Below are 6,649 nucleotides of genomic sequence, written 5' to 3' on the forward strand. Positions count from 1 at the left end.
CCCCCGCCCCCCCGGGGGGGGGGGGGGGGGGGGGGGGGGGGGGGGGGGGGGGGGGGGGGAATTGGCGGGCTTGGTGGCTGGCAGCCACTCAGGCCGCGCCGCCGGTGTCCGGGGGGGGGAGGCTTACCTGCTACTGCTGCTTCCTCCTCCTCCTGCTCTGTGTGGAACTCTTCTTCCCCCGCCCGCCCGCAAGTATTGCGGGTCCCCTTTCTTCTCAACAACAGGGAAGAACTGGTGGATGAGGTGAAAGTAGTGGACACTAGGGTTGCCAGGTCTGGATTGGAAAATACCTGGAGACTTTGGGGCTGGATCCAGGAGAGGGCAGGATTTGGCGAGGGAAGGGGCCTCAGCATAGTACAGTGCCATAGAGTCCACTCTTCAAAGCAGCCGTTTTCTCCTGGGAAGCTGATCTCTGTCATCTGGAGATCAGTTGTAAACGTGGGAGATCCCTGGAGGCTAGCAACCTAGTGGACACCATGGGTAGTAGTGACAATATAATTTTGGATTTTAAGATCTTGGGGAAGGGAAAAGCTGTCAGTAATCAGACATATAGGCTGGACTTTAGAAAAGCTATCTCTAACAAAGTTATGTGGGATAGAATTTCAGGGTCAGAAACCCTCAAGGAAAAAAGAGTTCAAGAGGGGTGGAAGTTTCTTAAAAGCAAGAAAAGACAATCACAAACAATTCCAATGAGAAGGAAAAATAAGAGGAATCTAGAGAAACTAGGTTAGCCTCATAAACAGCTTTCTGAAGAGCTGAAAATTAAGAAAGATACATTTAGGAAACTGAAGAAGGGCCATATAACCAAGGATGACTATAGACAAATAGCCTGTGCTTGTAGGGAGAGTGTTAGAAAACCTGAAGCTCAGTATAAGCTTAGCCTAGTGAGAGATGCTAAACACAACAAAAAAGGGTTCTTTGCTTATGTTCAGAGCACAAAAAAGAACAAGTGGTAGGCCCACTGGGGGGAGAGCCAAGTGGAATTTTAGCATGTGATGAAAAGCAGGCAAAAGTACTCAATTCCTGCTTTGCCTTCTCTTGCAATGGAAATGGTGCTCAACCTGTCAAAAAAAGAACACATGATGAAGGAAGGGAGTTGCAGTAGAGAATAGGCATAGGGTGGTACATAAACACTTAGCTTCTTTAAATGAAACCAGTCCTCAGGGTCACATGAATTACATCCAAGGATACTAAAGGAACTTGCTGATATTATTTCAGAGCCTCTGTTTATCATTTTTGACAATTCTTGGAGAACAGGTGATGTGCCAGAAGACTGGAGGTTGGCAAATGTTGTCCCCATCTTCTTCCCAATAACATTTTATTGGTATAATACAATAGTATTAAGAAAACATAAAAAGGAAGATCCAGGGAACTACCAACCCATCAGCTTGACATCCATACCTGAAAGGTTTTAGAACAAATAATCTGACAGTCAGTTCTTGAACATGTAGAAGAGATTGCTGTGATTACCAAGAGCCAGCATGGGTTCCTCAAAAACAAGTCATGTCAGACTACCTTTGGCTGTGCTCACACACACTAAATAATCCACTTTCAGTGCACTTTCCAACTGGATTTTACTGTGTGAAGTGGCAAAATCCTGATCTTTTTAATCCGTCCTTGCACGACTAGACATCCCCCGGGGGAATTGCCTTACCGCATGCTGCTTCTGCTGTGAATTGTCTAGACGGTGTCCACTGAAGGAGGCACACGCAGTGGGTTTTTTGCACATATGCATAGGCGTGATCGCACATCTTTGTAGATCCGCACGTGTGCGGAATCAAACGTTCAAATCACTGCATGAGGGACACGTAGCTGTAATTCCGACCAACAGGACAGCCCAAGCATGACCAAATTCTTCTTTCATTTTCTGTTCTGACCCACGCTTGCAGGGCTGGACTAAATGAGTCCCGGCCATCTCCGTTGCCATTGAGATCATGCTCACTGGAGGGACTATTTTGCATGTCAAAAGACCCATCCTCCCTCCAGCTCCCATCCCATTAACCGATCATCCTTAAACTCACGGGTCATTCAAAACATTGAAGTGTTTTTGTGGAGCTGGATTGGGGTTCTGCAGCCTCGTTTTTAAATGCGTTTAAGCGCATATTGAGTGGTGATTTTTTAAAAATCGTGCCTGCTTGGGATGGTCTGACATCAGACCACCCCAATGGGAGGATTGCATGATGGTGGAATGATCAGACAGGTGAAAGTCCATGGTTGTCCCGTTGGGACCCGAAAACTCTAGATTTAAAGTGGTATCTTTTAAGTATGGCTCCGAAGCGCGGCAAAACGGGATGCCCATGGAACAAGGACGTTTCCCAGATGTTTGTATGTGGACATTACCTTTAAATCCACCAGGCACTCGTGCCTGGCACGAATCTAAAGAGCTGTCTGAACAGACCCTATGAGAAGCAACAAATCAGACATGACAATAGTGAATGGTCCCATTGTTATGACAATGGTTGCAGCTCCAAGAAACCTTCCTAAGGTCATTTCAATTCAGGAAAATGGCATGGGAGGGAGACTTAAGCCCCCTCTCCAGTTGGAAAGTGGATTGAAAGTGGATTGTTTAGTGTGTGTGACCGCAGCATAAATCACCTTGTTTGACTTACTATTGTGTTGGATCAGGGGGATGCTGTTTATCTTCATTTCTGTAAGGCATTTGATAAGGTTCCACACGATATTCTTGTCGACAAGTTGATAAAATGCAGTTTGGATCCTACTACTGTTAGATGGATTTGTAACTGGTTGACTGATCACACCCAAATGGTGTTTGTTAATGGTTCCTCATTCTCTTGCGTAGCCCAGAGGTGTTGCCTTACTCTTGGGTAGCCCCAACAATGGGGCCCCCCACTTCTGACCTGAACCAGGGACCCACAAAGTCAGTACAAAGAGGGCACTCTTGGCCTGAACCACAGAGCTAGCCAAAAGCTCTGGGAAAGGGTTTCCACTTTCAGGTTGCACAAGGCAGCCCTCGATGCAGTCTCCAGTCTTCCCCCTCCACCCAGCAAGGTATGCATATGAAACAATGCTGAGTTCCACCCGATGCAGTAACTACATTTGTAAAGCTATTCATTGGCCACCTGGAAAATAGCCCTTCTGTCTCCAGAACTTCACATAGCCCTTATGTGTTACATATGTCTGTGTGGAAATCCTTTGTCTCCACTACTGTCCTTCCTGCTTCTATCCACTACCATCACCTCTGTTTTATTAGTTCTGAACTGCATGCTCTTTCTTGAATGCTTAGTGTGCTTATAATTAGGGAAATTCTTCAATAAAAACTATTTAATTTACCCTTCATTTTGGAGTCTTCCTACTGTACTGGACCTTGGTATAAACAGGTGTGCGATCCCTGGTACCCCTCTGGCCTCCCCTGCCGCAGAGCTAATTTCCCCCAACAATGAGGCAGGCCATCGGTGGTAACACTTGGAGAGGAGTGACAAGTGGAGTGTCTCAGGGATCTGTCCTGGGCCCTGTGTTGTTCAACATCTTTATAAATGACTTGGATGAAGGAATAGAGGTGATCAGGGCTATTTTTGGGCAGGAATGTACAGGAACGGAGTTCCGGCTGGCTTCCAAGTTGGGTTTTGACAACAAACAAGGTAAACAGAATAACAAGCAAAAGGTGGGTGTGGCTGGATAACCACACTTCTGGTAACATGTGAGCGCGGCCTAATGTGCTAATGAGCTGTGCTTTCAGGGGTGTGGCCCAATATGCTAGTGCGTTCCTGCTATTGGGTGTGGCCTATTATGCTAATGAGTTCCTGCTGGGCTTTTTCTACAAAAAGAGCCCTGGAAGTGATGCTCATTAAATTTGCAGATGATACTAAATTGGGTGGGGTAGAAAATACAATAGAAGACAGAATCAAGAAACAGGATGATACTGACATGCTGGAAAACTGGACTAAAACTAACAAAATGAATTTCAACTGAGATAATTGTAAAGTTCTGCATTTAGGCAGGAAAAATCAAAATTATAGGATGGGGGAGACTTCTCTTGGCAGTAGTACATGCAAGAAGGATCTAGGTGTCTTAGTAGACCATACATTGGACATGAGTCAGCTGTGTGATGTGGTACCTAAAAAGGCAAACATGATTTGGGGCTGCATCAACAGAAATACAATGTCCAGATCATGCAAAGGGATGATATCGCTTTACTCTGCTCTGGTATTTGAAGTATTAGGAGGGCTGTCATATAGGGGATGGAGCAGAGTTGTTTTCTGTTACCCAGAAGGTCAGACCAGAAGCAACAGGTTGAAGTTAAATCAAGAGTTTTCAGCTAAACATTAGTAAGAACTTCCTGACAGAGCAGTTCCTCAGTGGAACAGGCTTCCTTGGGAGGTGGTGGTCTCTGCTTGTTTGGAGGTTTTTAAGCAGGGGCTAGATGGCCATCTGACAGCAATGCTGATTGTATGACTTCTTATGAATTTAGGCAGGTCATGAAAGGGAGGACAGGAAGGGGTGAGCCTGTGCATGAATCTGCTGGATTCTGCAAAGTGTGACACAAATACTTGTGCACATTGCCTGAAAGAGTGTAAATCAGCATACAATGCAAATTGGAACCGTGTCAGCCTCTTATCATCTTGGATAGTTCCCAGAATAGCCTGTTTCAGTGGTTGCCTGTCCTTCAAGAAGTTGGGCTAAAGGCACAGCAAGTTAAACTAGTACATGTATACAGATGGCACAATACAATATAATTATTAAATGCAGACAAGTTGCAACTAGCACGTGGCCACCCCCTCATAGAGTTTTCAAGGTAAGAGATGAGTAGAGGTGGCTTGCCATTGCCTCCCTCTGCATAGCAACCCTGGCCTTCCTTTGTGGGCTCCCATCCAAGTACTAACCATGGCTGTGACAAGCTTTGGCTAGTGTGGGGTATTCACATGGCTGTAATACACTATACACTAGTATAATGTTCATCTCAGTTCCTGTGTTTGTATTAACTTTAATGATAAAGATAAATTTAAGAGCAGTTTAATACAATAGTTCATTAATGAGTTGCCATACAGAGTTGGCCAACCTTTCCAAAGGACTCTTCAAATTTCATGGCACCGCGTGTGTTTCTTGTAGCTTTTCGATTCCCATGCAGTGAGAATTTTGATCTGTAGCCAGCTCAGAGTGTATTGCATCTGACCCTGAAGTCCTTACTGAGGCAAAATTCTCACCTACATTTTTGCCTTGATAAGAACTGCAAGATCAGGGCCAGCAGATAATACTGAAACAGAAATCCCCTGAAAAGGTAAATAGATTTTTTAAAAAACTAAAAAACACAGTCAACATCATGAACAGAAAACCAAAAAGCATACATTGGATTGGACCCCACCAGCTTTACCACCACAATGAAAACAGGTGGCAGAGTTTCCTTTGACCACTCAAAAAAGTGGGGGGGGGATATCATGGGACCTGCAGGGGAAAAAGTAATGTGGGATGGGGCTTTAGTAAGGAGGAAACTTTGGAACACTGAGCAGAAAAGCCGGCCTAACCCAACTGACAATTCCTGCGACATTTATTGTGTTAAGAATCAACTATGTATTTATTATTTTTGTTACTGTAAATTTACAGCGGAGTGCTAAACTGGTGACATTGCTACTGTACCTTAGAGCCAATAGTTCTGTCTCTTGCTGGACTGGATTGGTTTCAAGCATAACATTTTTGTTTTCAAATTTATTCTAGTATCAACCGTTAATGACATACTTGCTTAGAATTTTGCATGAAATTCATCACTGCCACTGAATGAGGATAAACACTGATGGGGGGAGAAAAATAAAGAAATACCAGCTTGAACTGTTAAGTAAACTATGGCCCCGTTCATACGAGCCCATTTGGGACGGGAGTGGGACGGAACAGGGGCGGAGCAAACGGACGCGATCCCACCTCAACATCTGGGGAGCGTGCCGTCTCCGTCCCTGATCCGGCCCAAATGGCGCTACCCCGCTGCAAAAACGAACCACCTATCTAGGTGGTTGCAGCCGTCTGGAGCGCCCCAAGCCGGCCGTGGGATCGGCGGCGCGTCCTTGTGCCGCCGCATCCCAGCCCCCGGCCGTACTTCGCATGCTCGGGCATGCGCAGTTCGGCAGCCTCCCCCTCCCATCGGGCTCGTCCTCCCCAGCGTCTGCTCTTGCCGGGGAGAAGAGGCGCTGCGGCCAGGGGATCCGTGGGATCCCGCCGCAGCGTCTCAACGTTGGAGCGGCTCTATTAGCCGCACTTTGGCTTCGTGGTTTCCCTGCCGTATGGCAGGGGCCTATGTTGCATCAATGCATAGTAAATGAAAGGACGATACTTTGTTAACACTTGTCAAAGGAAAAAAAGACTTGAAACAACTGAACAGGTCAGATTAGAAAAAAGAGGACCAGTGGAAACTCTGTTGATAAGCCATGATTCTTTTGGGATGAAGGATCAGTTCAGATGGCAGCTTTTGTGTGCTTGATTTAATGAGACCATTAAACTGGAAGTGCAGGAAACTGGTGAAATTGGCTCATACTCTCTGCCCCCCACCAGTTCTGTTCTGGTTCTGTCACAACTGATTATGCTGGTCCCAACTCAGCAGCATGATGGATAAGATAGGGGGACAGGTAAATGACCTGGCACAGAGTTATAGGTACCTGTCCACTGAGGCAATGGGCATGCCCTAAGCTAAGGGAACTTCAAAAAT

The sequence above is a fragment of the Gekko japonicus genome, unplaced genomic scaffold, assembly GCF_001447785.1.
Source record: "Gekko japonicus isolate JY-2015 unplaced genomic scaffold, Gekko_japonicus_V1.1 scaffold494, whole genome shotgun sequence".
NCBI lineage: Eukaryota > Metazoa > Chordata > Lepidosauria > Squamata > Gekkonidae > Gekko > Gekko japonicus.